General features: G+C 42.9%; 1 pseudogene; it reads right to left on the bottom strand.

Moving 5' to 3' along the window:
• Nucleotides 1-11,231: 11,231 nt before the first annotated feature.
• Nucleotides 11,232-19,633, bottom strand: LOC146865974 (uncharacterized; annotated as a pseudogene).
• Nucleotides 19,634-19,903: the final 270 nt, after the last annotated feature.

The raw sequence follows: 19,903 nt of genomic DNA, 5'->3' as shown, positions 1-19,903 counted from the left end.
AAAGTATATTAACTTATTTCTCAGAGACAAGCAGGAGATATCTGTGTTTCCAGAATGACGCATTAATGAGGCCTCAAAGCAAAACATTTATTGATGATTAATACGCTCAAGAGGGTGTATGCTTGACACCCAAGTTTGTCGAAGTCAAGTCAACCCCGCCAGACGACAGCTAGCCAAGCTGTGGCTCATTTCCTTATGGGGAAAATGTGCACAGCGCACAAACTTGTCAAACATGAACATCATCACAGATCTTGACAAGCTGTTTAAATATCTTTTTGCGCCATGTAGCGAGGTGTCCAGCTGCAAGTTTATCGGTGACGAAACCACAGCGTTGTGTTGGAAATACACAAAAGAGTACTCCACAGCTTGTAAAAATCGTTACATCTTTATAGCCTGTTTCACAATTGCTCATGCTCGTTCAGAGCTTTACAATGTGATGGCTAAACTTCAGGTACGGTGTCTGTATCACGATACCGACTTTGTTATTTTTGTGAGCACATTAGGGGATGAAGATTTCCAACTCAGTGATTATCTAGCTGATTTGACCAGTGAGCTAGGAAAGTACATAGTTGAGTTCACATCATCTGGTCCCAAAACCTATTCTTACAGAACTTCTAACAATGCAGTATGTATGAAAGTCAAACACATCACCTTGCATGTAAACAACAGTTTCAAAATCAATTTTGAGAGTCTAAATGATCTTGTGAACAAATACTCCACATGAAAGTGATAAAACAATTGTTGTAAAACAATCGAGCATAATCCTGTTAAAACAATTGTGGCAAATTACAACCCAGTCATTGCATTAAACCTTGCGCATAGTGTTTGATAAAAGAGTCCTGACTGAAGACTACAAAACCTCAGACTAACAGCGTTAATACTAAGGGCATAGTTTTCTTTTCTATTGAAGAATCAGAAAAAGCACTGAAAGAGCAGAAAGTTGGGAAAGCTCCAGGTAAAGATGGGATCCCCTTTGACTTGTTTTACCTGGAACCCCAGATGTGGGCTCCTTACATTAACATTCTGTCAAACACCATTGCAGCAGGAGCCCCAATCCCCAAATCTTGGACAGAGGTTTATATAATACTCATTTTTAAAAAGAGCTCGAGGCAAGACCCAGGCAACTATCGTCCCATAAGCCTCATTGATAATATTCAAAAAGTGTATACAAGCATTTTGTAAAGAAGCTTTGGGATTGGATGAGATCCAACAAGGTGTTTTCACATTAACAAGCAGGCTTTGTTCCTAATGTAAGTACTGTGGATCAAATATTCTGCTTCCTGACCATAAAATTGAAATTTGTAGACTTGGAGTGGGGGGCACTCTTTGTTGCATTTGTAGACCTCCATGCAGCATTTGACCTTGTACCCAGAGTTAAAATCTGGTAGGTCCTTAGCAAAATAGGGGTTCCCAATGGCTTATTACATCTTATAGAAAACTTGTACACTGACAACTTTGCCAGAGTAAAATGGGGACCCGGGGGGAAAGGGAGACCTCTGAGGACTTCCCATTAGGACGTGGGGTTCGGCGGGGTGTCTTTGCTCCTACCCTATTCCTATTGTTTATCAATGAATGTATTAATTACTTGCAGGATTGGTGGACCTATAGTTGCAGGGACAAACGTTCTGAGTCTATTCTTTGCAGCCGACACGCTCCTGTTATCCAAAATGTGATCAGGATCAAACAACATACTGGGAGAGTTTAACTAATTTTGTCTAGAATGAGGCCTAGAAATAAATAGGTCCAAAACCAAAGACATGATGTTGAGCCATAGGAAGAAGGCTAGAGGCATGAGCGGCTCCGCCGTTAGGTCGAAGGAGCATCCCCCCACTGCTTTCTCGCAGTGCCAGAAGCAGAAACATAGAATGGTAAAACTACCATTTTATGTTTCTGCTTCTTGCACTGCGTGAAAGTAGAGGGTTTAGTTGGGGGCTTCTGCTTCAGGGCAGGGTAGGAGTGGCTTACCCAATGCTGCGGGCCCTGACTGTTTGGTCAGCCCTCTGGGGCCGACCAAACCAGTCATGCTCAATCTCCCTTTGCTCCATGTAGTCTGCATGCAGCCTACATGGAGAAAATTGTCTCCCCATAGACGCTTGGCTGGTCGGTGTCCCCATCAATCATGCATTGTGATTGGCTTAGGGGAGGGGAGGGAGGCTGCCTGCTTTCTGTTCCAGGAAAATGCAGGACCCGGCCAGGAGCTGAGACGGCGTGGGACCCGGGAAGGTACGTTTTTTCTATTGAACCCCCCCAGCAAACCCCAGTGCGACCACCTCACCCACGAGTCATGCCGGCTACAACTGGCAATAAGGAATGTGGCTCTAGACAGAGTTAAACTAGAAAGAGTCCCAGATTTCGTATATCTACGGGTTAGTCTATCAGACTCTAACAGTTGGTACGCAAAGAAAACAAAAAGTGTCTTGACACTAAAACATAGAGCCAGATCTATTGTTAATTTTGCAACTAAAGGTTCTACATATGCTATCTCACCTGCCTTGGAAATTTATAGGGCCCAAGTATATGGTGCTGTGCTCTATGGAGCAGATTTGTGGGATTGCTGTAACCTTAATCTATTAGACAAAGGACATTTTTTTTCTCAGATCCCTACTGAGGCTTCCGAGGGGCAAGACTTTACTTCCATTAAGGTATGATCTCAATGTCGGACAGATATCTGATATAGTGCATCTCAAGCCCTTACGATATGAGTTAGGCTATGGACCTCTAAGTACCTTGTTCAATACAGAGAGTACTTGAGAGAAATATTAGCACATTGATGAGTTTTAAAATCCCCGTGGTGCTTCATGTTAAGACTTGGCTAAGTAAGCTTGGTCTGTCTGAGTACTGGTTCAATCCATCTGCAATGACAAGTAGCACTCAAGGCTATGTCAAATCCCATTACTAGGACGAAGTTTTGGGTTAAAAAGTCTCTGCAACCTCTGTGGGCAGTCTCACTGATATATACTTGTCTTTTAAATGTGGCCCTTTCTTTGAAGATTTTATGAATTATGTGAATGTTCCATTCAAGAGGTCTCTTTTTATTAAATTAAGGCTAGGGATTCTACCCACTGAGTATATTTTTACTTGCTCCTGGAAGAACTCTACCAATTCTTCTTGTAAACTTTGCCCCTTGGAATGTCAGGTAGAAGAGAATGATAAGCATGTATAGTTTTTGGCAGTGCCTAAGCTAAGCAGCGCACCTACTGGATCATCGACTATGTGGGATTACCGATAGGCGTATGCTCTGCGAATTTGTGAGACTCACACCATGTTTACTCAGTCACAAACTATCTAAATTCTATTTGGCACCTTAGATCAAACATTGTGGGGTTAAATTATGATTAGTGATTTGGCTTGCACTATGTTTTCTATCATACTGTATTGTGCATTTTAACTTTTGGAATTGATATGCTTGTATCTCATAATTTTTCAGTAATAGATTATTTATGTGTTGTGAAGTTTTTACGTATGTTATGCACTTTTATGTTTTTAACAACTGAAATAATGTTTTTTTGATGATGATTACAAAACCCTATCGTACAGTTTTTGAAGGTGCATTAGAGTCACGCAACCCCGACTATGGACACCAGGTTGCAACTCTCATTCTCGGGCGTTTAAACAGGCCCCTCAAATTGCGGTAAAAGCAATTTTATAAAGAAACTTTTAGAAATGCTCCTATTTTTTTTATCCCAAACTCCTAACAATATTGTTTGCCTTTACTCATGCTGGCAGGATCTTTATAGGGAACAATCCCTAAGGTTCACAAACATCTAATTTATAGAAAGCATACTGAATAATCTCAGTGACGATGCATTGTTACCTATTGGCCTTGTAGACATGGTAATTGTAGACAACCTTATAAGCGATGGTGGGAATCACCCTGAGATAGAGAAAACGTTTACTCAATATTCACACCTTCGCAATCTAAGCAAATATGTTAAATAGTGCATAATTTGTTTAACAAGGGTAAGAGCAGTCGTGCTACAGCTCTCAGCGCCCCATATCTGGTTATATTTAAATTCCCCTGAGATAAACAATAGATATCCATTATAGCTAAACAGATGTACCCAAGAAACACACAGTTTTTCTTGGAAGCCTTTAATGATGCTACCGAGAAACCCCACGATTACTTACTGGTAGACTTAAAATCCAATTCTTTAGAAGACTACAGATTGCATGCTGGTTTTTCCCACCTGGTCTCCCTTTCGCTTACACACCTACAACCACGCCTATAAAAAGAATTGTTAAAGAGTCTTCTGTAATATCTACAATCTAGACCTTATAATTCCCGGTATTGAACATATCGGCGCTTCAATGACGTAAGCTACCCCACTGAAAAATGCTAGTCACAGCTAGCCCCAGCAAAGAAAGGCCTTCCTGTGTTAGCCTTGGGACAATTTAGTGGCAGCCATTTCCGAAATTGTCCTAAACACCCTAAAAGGTAATGTCCCTATATCAGAGAGCCAGTTCCATGTTTTGAAGAAGAAATGCCATCTTATCAAGAAGCTTAGTAATAAAAGTACTTCTCTCATTTCTAAGAAGTAACTGATAAAGCAGTCGGTATGTTTAATAGGTTCTTTGTTGAGCATAGCTATGCCTCTAATTACTAGCCTGCTAACTTGGTACTAACTGGGAACTGATGGATTATGCCCAAAAGATGTACTTGGTACCATGGCAACAGCTATAACAGCTGGGGACTTCTACAGGAATCGTTTTTATCCACACTCAGTGTGGGAGGGTATGCTCAGACGTGAGTCCCTTGCTCATTGCACCATCAGGATTCAGGCAAGCCGGGCCGACGAAGGCTGTGATGCCAGAAACCGGTCCCCGGAAGCTTGTTTCCTTCCCAGTATAAGAATTGGCTTGGTAGTTTGGTTTGCCCTGTTCCCATCATGCACTGGGACAGGTACAGACTAATTTGCATGTAGCCAGTTTCTGAGCTGGGATGGTGCAGTGAGCTAAAAAACGGTGATGGATTAAAACCATGATCTCTTGACTTGGTAAGAGTATTCTGCATCATTCAGAAACTCTATCCATCACCACCCCCTTTTTCCCAAATCGACTTCTACAGGTGATGCCTGGGATGTCTGGAAAAATGAGACGCAGCGCCTAGATGCCGAAGACTTTTTGAACCGTACTTATTAAAAAACGTATGACAAAGCAAGCCTTTTCGCGAGCACTCTTCAAAACTTTAAAAAATATTATAGGCAGGCCAATTCTGATAAAAACAGGTTGACACTGTATGCTCCTGACTCTGAACAGCCTCCACCACCCCCTTCAATGCCCCAAGAACCACCAACATCCTCCAACATCATTTGTGCAGAACATTTAAAAAATATAAGTCAAATGTACACAGGGGCTGCGCAAATGTTACTAAGTAAACTGTCAGCTTCTAAAGACTTGTCCACATAGAATGAGAGAGGCGAATTCTTCTACAAAGGTCAACTAGTTGTTGGATCCCACATATACGACTTAGAAAAAAGGTCTTACGCACCGCAAAACACTATCGCCCAAGAAAGTGATGGGGAAATTGTTTCTGTGAGCCGCTGTGGACCTCAACATTCCTTCGACGATCATCGGTAATGCTGAACACAGGCTGCTGCTTGAAAGTTTGAAAGATCCAACTTACAGCCCCCAAGTACTCCAACACCTGTTGCAACTAACCCCCTACCTAAGATGCCCGCATCCCCTTTCTTTCTCCGGCTATCCACCTCTTGGAGCACAGAGGTTCTGCCTCTGGAACCTAAAAAAGGACATTGTCCAAAATGAACACATGGTTAGATGTCTGATGTTTCTTCTGACTTGTGAACCTACGCATATGTGTCCTGTGTTTGTGTGTATAGTTTTGCCATAGTTAACATTTTGATCGTTTTCTTCTTTTATTTCTCTAGTAGGTTTATCAGTGGGATGCTTGTACTACAAAAAAACTGTTTTGTAAATGAACCATTTAACTTTTCAAAGTCTTTCTGTCATCCTTTAAAAATATTTTTAATGTGTGTCCTTGCGTCAGAATCAAGATACTGAGTCTGCATTCAAGTTTTTAATCTTTTCTTTAGACAGTCACCATTACACATAAGAGATGTTACATGACCTTACACTTTTGACAAACTGCAAATTCTGTTTTAACATCGCTTGATGTAGACCTAGAATTTTCTTTCACATATTTCAATAAAATACTGTCCTTGGTGGGACAGTGAACCTGGGACAGGGAATCCAGGACACAGGACTAGGAGCAGGGTCCAGGAGCCGCCGATGGATCCGCCGGGCCCCTTGACTAGGCTTATCTGTGGGAAAGTCAGAAGAACCTAAAGGAAGGCGGACCCCTCCCGACCTTCTCCGGGCCCGGCACCATGGCGGCCCCCGTGCGGCTGCGGAGGCTTGAGCAGCTGCTGCTAGAAAGGCCGCGGGGGAGTGAAAACTGCCTGAGCGTGGAGACCCTGCTTGACATCCTACTATGCCTATAAAGCGAGTGCAGCGGCAGCTCCGCCCTGCGTAGGGACAAGTATGTCAGCGAGTTCCTCGAATGGGCCAAACCATTTACTGTCCTTGTTAACTAGGTCGTTAGAATATAGATTAAAAAAATTCTAAACATCATACCCTCAGACATTTTGCTAATAAAATAATTTACAATGCTCCCGCATGTGATGACGAGAGAATCCTGTACCTGTATTTTGTTATTCTCCACCCTCGCAGCAGCTTTTTTTTTACATACCTGAATATATACAGATGCTATGCTCGGGGAAGGCCGCTGCGCAGTCAAACACTGTAATCTTGTCTTTATTTAAAAACGGGGTTGCCCAGTGAGATTCTTCATTTGTAGTGCTGATCTGTGCTAAAGACTAACATGCAGGATCTTTTGGACCCTATTTCACCAAGTAGAGTGTCACTTGGAAAACCACCTAAAAAGTATTTCTTAGCGTACTTATGGTGACTTAAGAAATCCCGAACACTATCCATTTGACAATATTTTAAAGAGAGTAAAACAAAATCTGCTGGGCATGGTTGATCTGAATGATGTTGTCGAATACAACTATATTTACATTCGTAGCCAAGGGCTGACTAAGACGTATTTCTGCTTTTAGATTTCCATTTTTGATCAAGCTGTCTTGGTCACCATCTTCCGTGTCAGGGGTCTGATCGAAAGCAAACAGTGTGTAGCCTGTCCAATATCCTTCTCTTGGAACAACTACTCCAGTCACGCAGGTGCTTCTCGGTTATCGAAATCAAGCCCAGATTTCCCTGATAGAATTAGTGTCTCCATAGCTGGGTGTGTACGGTGTTGCAGGGATTACAGCCCCTTCGTGGAACAGCATTGCATAGTTGATGTTGTAGTGTTTGAAACTGAAAGAGTTAGAGGTATAGAGACTGCTAAAAGCCCATGATAATAATTTTTGGTAGTTGCCCCATAAATACATTTTGCTAATTTACTAATTCTACATTTACATTTTGCTAATTTGCTAAATTTACTTTGTTAATCGGATACTGGCTGGGATGCTGAATATCTTCAAAGCTACTCTTTCAATGGCATATTTGGCATTCGATAGCTGCAAGGTTTTGGCATGAGCCGGTCTGACATTTAGGGCCACTTTCACTCTCTTTACAAACAAACTAGTGGACAGTATGACCAGTTTACACTGTTCCGCATCCCCACTGGTGAGACAGATCGAGTCCTTGTTGCGGTTAAGTTTGATCTTAAGATTGATAGCATTGATGAGCAGTTTATCTTGGAAGAGAAGATCTGAATTTATATGCCAGAGGCATAGCTTGCTCTTTTTACAGAACCTTGATTGTCGCCGTCCAGCTACTTGTCTTCAAAATGTACGTAAGTATCCTGGTAGAAGAGCCCTGCTGAAAGCTGTGTGTCCAGGGTGTTGCGGCTGTAATTTAGAATACTATCGATGTAGCCTCTGTAGGCATTTATGTTAGCACTTTGCATGATGAGTTGATCGCCGAGATGTTGGCACCTTCTGCTGTTATGATTTTACAAACAAGATGCAGCAGAGTAATGTTGAGATCTAGATACATATTTGTTGACCTTGACACAAAATGGTGCCAGTGGTGTCAAGGCAGCAAGAGGCGAAACTTTCATGAAAAAACTGTTTCCGATACTGGTCTGAGTGGGCTTTAGAAAAAACAAGTCTAACTCTGGTTTGTCTCATTCTCCTCATGCAGAATGTACGAAGGCCATGTTTCAGGTTGTTGCGTTAAAAAAAATAATTACACTAGGGGGGTTCTCTTGTGCTTCGAGGCTCTCTTCCGTCTTATGGGTCTTCTTTTGTGAGTGCTTTTTTAAGCGTGCCTTCTGTTTTTATAGAGAGCCGGTAGACCCCTATGCCTCGAAGTCCTTCACTTCCTTTTAATACTTGTGCTTGGCCTTAACAAAAGTCCCGCTTCTTTTTGGGGTTGTTTGTTCATGTATTCTGCGCCAGCAGAAGTCACAGATCCTACTACATCTAGGACAATTTCTTAGCCTCTACTCAAGAAAGGCATAGCTCTTCTGAACAAACTACGAAAAAAAAAACTCAAATTCCCGCCGGTACATAACAGGGGCACCTTCAAAGAATGGTGGCCATCCATGTCCAACCTGGTGTCTGTAATAGTCCCTTTACAGAGCGGGGTCGCCGTATTGGTTTCATGATCACCATGATGTCTTAACATTCACTGTCGTGTCACAGTCTTAAATGAAGCTTATCAACAACTTTCCTGTATTTAAAGGAAACCGGCTAAGATTGATCTTCAAAGATCATGACCGACATAGTGTCAAAATGGTTTTTAGAAATTGCTATGTAGTCAGGTTTGATATATGGAATATTAATCACCGTGTTATTTTCCCCCTTCGCTTGGACCCATCTTTACAATGGTGATTAACTATCCCCGATCCTCTGCGGTTCCACAATGTCACTATACATGTAGAGTGTATAGAACCCTCCGCTAATATTGGGGCACAGCTTTTTATATGCTGTACTTTTCCTAAAACTCTTCTTAATTTACCCGTATAGCAAAACTGTGTATCGCGATTTGGCGCTTCAAGAAACACCTACCTACTAACGTTATCTAATACCAGCTGAATATTCAAAATTTCGATACTTGCTCTGGATGTGTTGATTGCCTTGACAACTGCCGCGACGCTGGGGTAATATTCGTGAGGAAAGCATAGCATGGACGCTTAAGGGGTCCTGATTAAGCTTTATAGTCAATTTGGCCTCGAGCATTGCAAGTGTATTCCATGTTCTTCGGTATTGGATTTCGGTTAGGACTACCTCCCAGTCCCCTTTTAGGTCCACAGGTTTAGCCAGTTTCACAGTTTAATTAGAAATGTAATTGTCGGGGGACATGTCCTTTGAGGTGTTGGATGACAAGGTAATAAAAATTACTTTGTCTCTATATTGTCGACTTCAGAGAGCCCCCCATACTTACACACCCTGCAGGGAGCTGGCCAGCAACCAACTTTAAAATTTCTCAGACCACTCCCTCCATTTGTCAAAGGCCTGTCTGTTAGCCCTGCTACCTTTATGTTGCAGAATCATTTCAACCCTGTACACCCTGTGTAGATCGTCCGGAACCTTTTGTAACTCTTCGTGGTAAAAGGCACCGACAACGCTTCACCATCGTAGTCCTTTAAACTGTAAATATACATATATATATAACTACTTTAAGCTCCACACTCTCCAATATAAATATTTAGGAACTAAAACTCTGCTGGTCGCCCTTTGTAAAGGAGACCCCTTTCAACTTTGAAACCCTAACATGATCACCTTCTATTTAAAGAGGCTCCTTTACCTTGGCACAGAAACAGCTCCTGTACACCATCCTTCACACTTCTAAAGAATTATCGGTCATTACCTCTACGGGAGACGTTTTGATGGTTCTGTGAGAACTGGTGCTAAAAGCATCTATAAACACCTGTAGAATATACACATATTAGTAGGTATTGTAGGCAGTGAAATATCTCCACATCTTAGATTTTTAAGTTCTGCTAAAATGCTCAAAAACAGCAGTTATTACCTCCGTGTGCATTACAAAATGATGAACAGCGTGCTTTTTAATAATTTCTGAAACAAATTGCTTAAAAATTACTTTCCGGCATTTGTTGGCAGTTTTTGTTTGAGGAGATCATCCTTTCCTGAAGATGGCTTTAAAGGCCGTGATGACGCTAGTACCACTTATATTGCTCAGTGCTTCTGTAAAGGCGTACTTGGACAATACATCTATTACTGTTAATATATATATATCAAGCTCCGTTATTATACTTGGCTAGATCTTGAAGACTGATTAACAATGGTCAGTCTCCTCTTAAAACGCCTCCTGGCTGGCTTGTGGAGTGAATACGGCTTGTCCCCCAGATAACCAGGTCTTTACCTGCGCTCTGTTTGTCAGCTCATTTTCAACTAGAGCCCTTCTAAACAGAGCTTCAATGCTTCCAAAGCTTCCAACCCCTCTTGTATCATAATAAAGCATCCTTAACCCGTCCCCCGACATGTTATCAGTCCCTACATCCCATGAAATTAAAGACGATGGTTTTGTGTAAGGACATTTTATTACAAATAAAGAATGTTAGCAACACAATATAGGGCAGATTTTACTGTTAAATGGTATACGTCTTGTCTTTGTTGTTGGACAGTTTGCTGACTTTTCACTATATATACCTACCATGACACATGCTACATACATTACTAGAGGCCTTCAGATAATTTGCTTCAGTGTCACAAGTTTTGATATTTTTACAACTATAAATGTAACGGCTCTAGACAGGACTTCTAGCTCCTCCCCTCCTATAACTTTCTATACTCAGGATACTGAAGGCTTTCAAAAGACTGTACAATTCTCTGTTGTACAATACAAAACCTTTATTTCTGAAATAATCTTTGATCAGAAGCTCCAAGACAATATGTAAGCTGGTCCTGGGTGATAGTATTAACTCCCTCATATGGCATTTGTATGCGCTCCAGTATTCATCCATAGTAGGTAGCTACACATTGATAGATCTGTTGGCTATGCACGTAGGACAATCACCCTGCGCCGGCTCACCAAGCTTCAGGATAGCGCAGAGTTACAGGTTGTATTTCAACAATTTTTTCTTTAAGAAACACATATAGAAATCCGGCAATTCATATGTATCCTGGACGTAACTCAGAAGCATATTGCACACCGACATTCTGATGCTTGGCCTAAAAGTGAGTAAGTATGTAACGTTAAATAATACATTTACGCCACGATGCTGGGGGATTCATCATTTTTTAAAACAGTTTTCATGAGGCTAAAGAGCTGACTCGTCTATTTTTAATATAAATATGGCACATACATCTTTCTATAGCCCTTTCTGCCATCCTTCTAACAAAATACGTCCACAAACCTTGTATACGACAGAGTTTTGAGCTTGGCTCGCTAGATCATCGGATCTCTTTGAGCGTGGTCGACAAGACCTTAAGCATATTAGGATGGACATTTTTCTTTTCCTCGGACAAACCATACACCAACCTTAACAGTTTATATACTTTTCTCGGTTCTAGCACGCTACATATATGAGGGATTGTTCTTGAAGTGTATGAGTCATATAGACACTTGTGAGCCTCCTGCTGTGGATCATTAATTTTATGGCTGTAACAGAGATTATAATAGTCATGTTTGACACACGCGCTCACAACATTTGCTGCAAAACCTTATGACATCGTAGGTACGCCTAGAGCTTCTTTTTCAAAATCTGCAGTATTATAGGTACAAACACATTTCTTAGGCTGCTCTTTGTTTTGGATTGTGGAATTTTCAGTCTGTTTTGAACAGCATAAGCAGTAAAATTTATGGTGTTAACCTTTGGCGAATCCCCTCTACTACAGCTCTTTTTGCTGATGCTTTCTACAGTTCAAAAAAGAAAGAAAGACAGACTATTAGTCAAAAACAAAAAATATAGCCATACATATAGTATAAGTAAGTGTCTATAATGATTTTTACTAACCTCGTCCATTTCATGGCACTCGACTGCAGCTCTGAAATCTTGAGAGTCACTATGGTCCATCATGGCAAAACCGGTGTCATAGTTTATGCAAGACTGTTGCATGACGATTGCCTCTGTAGCCGATTCCTCCAGAAACCCCATATCTTCATAGACCAGTGAGTTAGGAGCTGTGATAGATTTTTCACCATCTTCCATGTCAATGAAATTGTTTCTAGCATTGTCGTTATTACTCAAGACTTTGCTGCTGGAGCCCTTATTAGCGATATTAGTTGCAGCAATTCCTTGAGGCTGAGCGTTTCCAACCGCTGGCAGAGCTCCTTGTCAAATCCGTTGAAATCGTGGCCACCCTCTTTAAGGTCGCTCTTTTGCACATTCTTCTCTATTGCCGCTGGTGTCAGGCTACGATAATATCTATCAGTAGTGTTCAACCCACAATCATAAGGCGTCTTTTTGATGAGTTGGCTGTATCTCTTCATAATGACTGAGCGATCTCTTTCTGGAGGGCTGTTCCTGGGTTTAGCATAGGCTGCTTAGGGGAACCTTATATGTATTCTAAGTATAAAAAAGGGGTGTACTCATCTACATCACATCATGGTCACCTGATCTCCAGGGGCTCTCATTTGTTGAGAGCTGCTGCATAGCCCTAACCATGTGTTAGAGCCATGGCCACATGACTAGCATGCGACAAGGGTAATGTCACAACACACGCAACCCAACACGATCATATAACTCCTTGGATATGACGTCACTTAAGGGGAGGGTCCCCAGGGGCCTGGAAGTCTCGGTAACTGACGTGACATCACTTCCGGGGCGGGACCACTGTCACTTTTTGCTTTATGTGGAAGGTATCCCTCATTACTACTCTCCTTCAGCCTAGATTACATAAAAGAGGCGGTGAGGAGGAAGTGACAAGCAACCATGATTGGAACAGTGCTAGATAAAGGAATATGCTGTTACATATTTACATTTCACATACCTGTAAATTAAGGCACAAATATATTTCCTCAGAATCCCACCATTTTTTTTGGCAGGTGCATAATCTAGGAATGGAAATCTGGTTTTTAAGTTCCACTTCAGCAATGTAATCACTAAAGCACATTGAGGACCCTGTCAGCATTTGGGCTGCCACCAAAATGTTCGAGTGTTACAGATTTTATGATCAAGGCTGAGGACACGGTTTGATAGGATGGAGAGAAGAGACTGCATAGCTCTTTAAGAGCATGACATTTTCATCATTTAGACCGTCAAAATTCCCTTTTGTCCCATGGTGATGCAGAATTCTAAACTTAGAATACTCAGCTAACCTGTGCACTTTCTAGGATGGAGCCGCACAGTTTGTTGTCTTGTTCCTCAAAGACAAACTTATCAATTACATTTCTTTTTTAAAATATTTCTATTGCTTTTTATTTTAACCTTGTAACAATTCAATTACAATTGTACAACAATCGCAAATGTGAAATTAAACATCTTACAGTTCTTACATCCGAGACAGCGAGATTTGCAGGAGAAATCTGTGACTTTAAATGAAGGAACGTGTGTGGGAAAGAGAAGTCAAGGAGCCAAAAGGAAAACAAGAAGAAAGACAAACAGCACTCTGGGCACACAATTCGCTCAAAGGCATTCAATGGCATTAAATCTGAAAAATACATTTATACAGAGTATGTAAAGTACAGAATATTTTAACATATTGGGGGTCCGTCTTACTTTCCATACAGATGTTCCAGGGCATCCACTGTGCCTTCTAGAAGGGGTTGCATAGCATGGGATGGGGGTAGCAAAGGAGAAAGAAAAACAATGCGAGTGCACTCGCCAGGGCCATTAAGTGTACACTGGCTGGGTACAATGTAGAAACAAATTGTATGGGGGTCCCAAGGGATATAGCTCAGTGAGGCCATTTTTTCTGTTTTTTTTCTTTCAATTATGATGTACCATTACTCTTACTTGCCGGGAGCCATAGACAACCACCAAGCTACAAAAAGTGGTGGTTATTAGTTGTTAATTTAGGGGGCAAATGTCATCTTTTGGGATCTTTGACAATAACAAATCCCAATTCAGGATGCAGGACACTTTACCCTCTCTTGGTGCCAAGTCTGATAGTACTTTGGTTTACATGTCAGTCCATTTCACCAGTTCTTTCCTCCATCCACTTAATAATGTTGCAGGGCTGCTCTTCAACTGTCATGTAGTCTATTGTTTGGCTAATACTAGGGCCAGATCAACAAACCTAGTTTGTTCTCTGGTTTTCTAAAGGTGCAGCAGTATGTGGGGTAGGCAGGTCCTAAGGGTATTCGGGATACCTAGCTCAGCGATGTTACCAGTTTGTGGCAGAACACCAGACCAGTGAGGTGCCATTTTCAAACGTGCCCAACACATATGCTGAAGGTAGGCATAATAGTGTTACATATAGGGACGTTCTAAATGTCTGCAGATCCAGATTTATTTGTAAGGATCTGTCAAGTCAATTATTAGGGAAAAAAATGGCAATGACATGAATTTCTATAGAAATAGAAGAAATCTTAATTTGTATTACTTCTACATGTGCCTTGTATTGCAGGAAGATCTCCAGCTTGTTCTGATTTCATATACTTTGTGCTCCAAAATCTCTATGACGTACACCTGCAGAGAAAAAGCATAAATACTTAGAAGATTGGCAGTCTTCCTTCCATTAACAAACATTAGGGGCCTGATTTCGACGTCGGTGGAAGTCGCAGCGGTCTCGGGACCAACCGACCTCCAGTTGGTGGTCCCGATACCGTCATTGTGCGGTCGCATACTCCCATTTCTCCATGGGAACTTGTGTTGTGGCTGAAAACCAGCCATAGCACAAGCTCTACAAATGGGAGCCTGTGTAAATCCCTGCACCACATGACAAGCACCTCACAGTGCCGGCCACACAGTGCAGGGATTTACAGAGGGGCACCATAGGTGTCCCCCAGGTCCCAAACTGGAGCCTGCGGAGACATGGCAGCCCTGCTGGGAGCCCTCAAAATCACTTTCTGACAGGCTTTTCATGTCAGAAAGCCCGACATGAAAAGCCTGTCATAAACCAACACGACGTAAACTCCATATTTAGGGGATTATGAGCGGTCTCAGACTGGTCACAGGCTCCTTGAGCCTGTCAGAAGTCAGTCGGTCCGACCAGCCGGTTTCAAATCTGACAGCCCTTAGCATAATAAGGCTGTCGGATTTGAAATCCATGGTGCGAGTCGGAATGCCTCCAACCTGGCATTCCGGAAATTGCTCAAGACCCACCTTTTCCTTTCAGCACCCTAACTCAAGTTCCCTCATGTTTCGCCTCTCCACTCCGCTAAGCGCTAGGAGGCCTCAGGGTAGCTAGGCGCTATATAAATATAATTTCATTCATTCATTCATTCACCTGCGGTCAGAGGCTTTATGACTCACATCGTAATAGGAGGCCTCAGGGTAGCTAGGCGCTATATAAATATAATTTCATTCATTCATTCATTCACCTGCGGTCAGAGGCTTTACGACTCACATCGTAATAGGCCCCTTTATGTAGGGTTAGACTGTGACAGATAATAGGCCTGGCCTCCAAAATAAAAGTGGTCCCCAATTACATACCTTAAAAAGTGTCCCATGTTTGGATATTGGAGCAGTGTTAAACATGTAAAGACACACTGCACAAGTGTTTTGCAAGGTATCAAAGACTGCTTGGATCCGAGCTTGCTGCAATCTACAGTAAAATCATGCCCTGCAAGCCATAAAACAGGTCCACAAACTGACCAGTCAGACCAGCCCATCAGGCACTGCCTGGTTGCTCTATATGGCCAGTCGGACCCCGATCAATGTTCTCTTATTATTTAAAAAGATACTTTTCCTGTTCCTTTAATATTTGACCCGAGCATTGCATCAAGAAAAAATCTGTGCAGTGTTGCATATATTTCCTCTATAAAACTTTCGCGAATGAACAGGCACCCCCCGCGCCTAGAGAAATGGCTCCCTTAGTTGCGCCACGAGACTGAGCCTCCTCCGGGGCGGCTAAGAAGGGGGTGGATTGAATGAGGAGGGCCGGTGATGTCATCAGGGGTGCGCAGGAATTACGGGGAGAGTTATTTAAGGCTGCGCCCTGGAGCATTTGACCTCTTTGTCCCCTCAGACCTCCGGCAAGCTGCAGAGGTGCGTCGTTGACCACCCAACCGGCTGAAGAGCGAGGCTTCGGCGGAGCACTGACAGTTAACAACAAAGGGGGATGCACAACAATGCAAGTTCAACGACTCAATGGACCCCAGGAGGGGGTAGGATCCACGTGTGCAAAGGGTAGGCGGAAAAGGGGGACTGACCTGCTGGTGGTCCTGGACTCTACTTCCCTAACCCGCAATGTTTGGACTGAGTAGAACCTTGGGGAGGCTGCCTGTGTGCAGGTACCCTGGTGGGCCGGTGTGCTATGTGGTGCCCTGGATTTCGAGTAATGCAACTGTTTGCTGTAGCGCATTGGGGCCTGCTGGCACAATGAGCGCAGCTGAGTGGGGAGCTTGGCGGGCTGAGTCGGCCAAGTACAACTGTATGGCCAAGCTCAAGTGCAGGTGTAATGTCGTGTATAATTTTCTTACTGTCTTTGACATGTTGTTGCCGCTAAAGTGTACGGCCAAACTGAAGTTCAAGTGTAATGTTGTGCAAAGTTACTTAATGCCTTTGACAGGTTAGTGCGGCTAAAGCATGATGCTGTGAATAATTGTATATATCTAAACAGGATGGTTTTTTCCTATTGGTCTGGGAAGAATTACCTGGTTTGTTTGATGTGAATAAAAGAGGCTACGCCTTGGACAACACGCTCTGATTCTGAGAGTTCTTGGGCATAGCGGGGTGGAAATGACGAAATTGGAGAGGAGTGAATGTCACGTTGTGCGCATTCTATGTTATAGTTCCTACTCAAAGTTTGTTCAGAATTGTTCCTGTAGGTTTACACAATAAAAATGGGAGTTTTTAAAGAAAGAATATTGCCACAATCTGTGCAGTTTCGTGATCAGTAATCAAAAGAGTATTAAAGTTAACTTGCAAGAAAAGGGAACATACACTTTCAGTACCAAAGTCCAAAGAATATATAGTGCAGGAAAACTACGCAATCGCATTGATGTAACAAAAGCGGGACGCTGCGAATTTAGTAGGCTAATAATTTGGGAATGAAGCGAGACTACACTTGCGTAATAAAAATGTTGAACGCCTCTCCAGACGTCATCCCACCATCAGACATATTGGATATTATTATAACGATATTTTTTCCCCCCAGAATATTCTTTCTACTCAGTTGAGATACCTTTACCAAGTTTTCCCTTGAAACGAACCGTTTATTTAATCTGCAGAAGCCCCGTCGTGCGCAGCTACGGGAAGCCCGAGAGCTCATTCTGAGGAGGGCAGACCTTCCTGGCCACCTCAGAATCACGCTGGATCCACAGACGGAGACTTTTATGACAGTGCGTGAAATGATGTGCAATAACGGACTTGGTAATCAGGGATTCCTTCGGAGCTTGAAAAGGTTCCATCAATCATGAGGAAAGGAAAATGTCACCCAGGTTAAATTTTTTATTCGTCTTTCAAGCAAAAAAGCCACAGACAGCCCTCATTTCCCGGAGCTGCATCGGATCTGGTGCGCCGCCATCACGGACAAGACCGTGGCAGGAGCTGCTGCTGAAATGAATGCATGGCCCAATTAAAAACAAATATTCCTCAGTTTCGCTTACGAACATGACAGTTATGCTCGTGCGGGCCCTTGGAGACATCAGAATTATTTGAGCTGCACGCCCCTTGTTAGAAGAAACGAGCAGTAAGGGACCCGTCTGAAAAATCTATTCGCTTTAATTTTTTTCTTGGCGTGATTGTTATGCAGGCTACACCAGCCGCAGTGCACAAGACATGTATAATATATTTATTTAAAGGGGCTTTTAACCAGCTGTCCTCACCCATTGTCATTTTCTTTACTATGCGCGCAAAGTGCATTTAGAACAGCACTTCTTTGTATCACATGCTGGTCTGTTTTTTTACTTAAGGAATACAGATATATATGTAAACCACCCTGTATGTCCTGCTTGTATGGCTTCCTAGTTTGCTTTCAGTGCTCTTGTATGTGGTTGTATTTGTAAACAAATCCAGTCTTTATGTCCTGCTAGTATTACTTTCTCGTGTGCTTTCAGTGCACTTGTATGTCTGGCTTCTACAGTAGTATTCTACTAATTGAAGCTCTGCTCTTTTCCAAATTTCCTGATCTATCTATCTATCTATCTATCTATCTATCTATCTATCTATCTATCTATCTATCTATCTATCTATCTATCTATCTATCTATCTATCTATCTATCTATCTATCTATCTATCTATCTATCTATCTATCTATCCATCCATCCATCCATCCATCCATCCATCCATCCATCCATCCATCCATCCATCCATCCATCCATCCATCCATCTATCCATCCATCTATCTATCTATCTATCTATCTATCTATCTATCTATCTATCTATCTATCTATCTATCTATCTATCTATCCATCCATCCATCCATCCATCCATCCATCCATCCATCCATCTATCTATCTATCTATCTATCTATCTATCTATCTATCTATCTATCTATCTATCTATCTATCTATCCATCCATCCATCCATCCATCCATCCATCCATCCATCCATCCATCCATCCATCCATCCATCCATCCATCCATCCATCCATCCATCCATTGAATTGAATTGAATTGAAATAGATTTATTGAGCGCGGTTGCTGCCCAAGGGCGTCCAAGCGCTGAGATAATTGGGGAGACATGCTGAGTGGCAGATTAGAGCTCGGAGGCTTTGGTGAATAACCAGGTTTTCAATTTTTTTCTAAATGATAGTAGGTGCGGGTTGGAGCGGAGTGGGAGGGGGAGAGTATTCCAGAGTTTAGCTGTGTTCAATGAGAACAACCTGCCCCCGGATCTGGCTCTTTTCACTCTAGGGACCTTTGCCAGGAAAGCCTCAGTGGAACGGAGGTTCCTGTTAGGGTGGTAGGGGATGACAAGGTTGCTGTTAATTGCAGGCCCCGTTTTCCAAAAGGCCTGGTGCGCAATGCACAGTGCCTTAAATGTCACTCTGTATTTGACTGGTAGCCAGTGAAGACTTTTTAGCGCAGGTCTGGCTGACTGGGCTCGTGGGATCTGTAACAGGGTGCGTGCTGCGCAGTTTTGCACCACCTGGAGTTTCCGGAGAGTCATCTCGGGGGCCCCAACATACAGGGCATTATTTGAGTCCAGGCGGGACTGGATGAGGCCTTGTACTGCCACCTTCTTGGCTTCTAGGGGCAGAAGAGGGAGGACTTTCCTCAGAGTCTTGAGGATGCCAAAACAGGTGGCGGACAACTTAGTAGCCTGGGTGGAAAAGGAGAGCTTCCTGTCCAGCCATACTCCCAGGCTCTTGACGTTTTCCTTGGTGGTAGGGGGAGTGCCCAGAGCTTGGGGCCACAAGGAGGCGAAAGGTATTGGCGAGGCTGGGCCTAGAAGCAAGAGCTCAGTTTTATCTCCGTTTAGTTTAAGGGAGGAGTTGGTCATCCATTCCTTAACATCTTCTAGGCAGCTCAGCAGGCCTCCATGGGGTAGGCTACTGGTCTCTTGAGCCAATGATACCACTAGCTGAGTGTCGTCGGCGTACGACACAATTTTAATGCCGTACGGTTTGACAATCCCAGCCAATGGTTTCATGTAGATATTGAATAGCACAGGGCTCAGAGAGGAGCCCTGTGGTACTCCGCAACTGAGAGGCTTGCTGGTTGATGTTATATCGCCGTCGAAGATCTGGAAGGATCTGTCGGACAGGAAGGAGTCGAACCACCTAAGTGCGTCGCCTGAGACTCCAATGACCCGGAGATGGTTCAGCAAGGTGGCATAGCTGACCGTATCGAAGGCGGCGCTTAGATCAAGGAGGATCACAGCCACTGATCCTCCCTGGTCCAGAACCATTCGGGATTCCTC

This window comes from Triturus cristatus, chromosome 2_1, assembly GCF_964204655.1.
Source record: "Triturus cristatus chromosome 2_1, aTriCri1.1, whole genome shotgun sequence".
In the NCBI taxonomy this organism is placed as follows: domain Eukaryota; kingdom Metazoa; phylum Chordata; class Amphibia; order Caudata; family Salamandridae; genus Triturus; species Triturus cristatus.
This window is presented reverse-complemented; position numbering and strand designations above follow the sequence as displayed.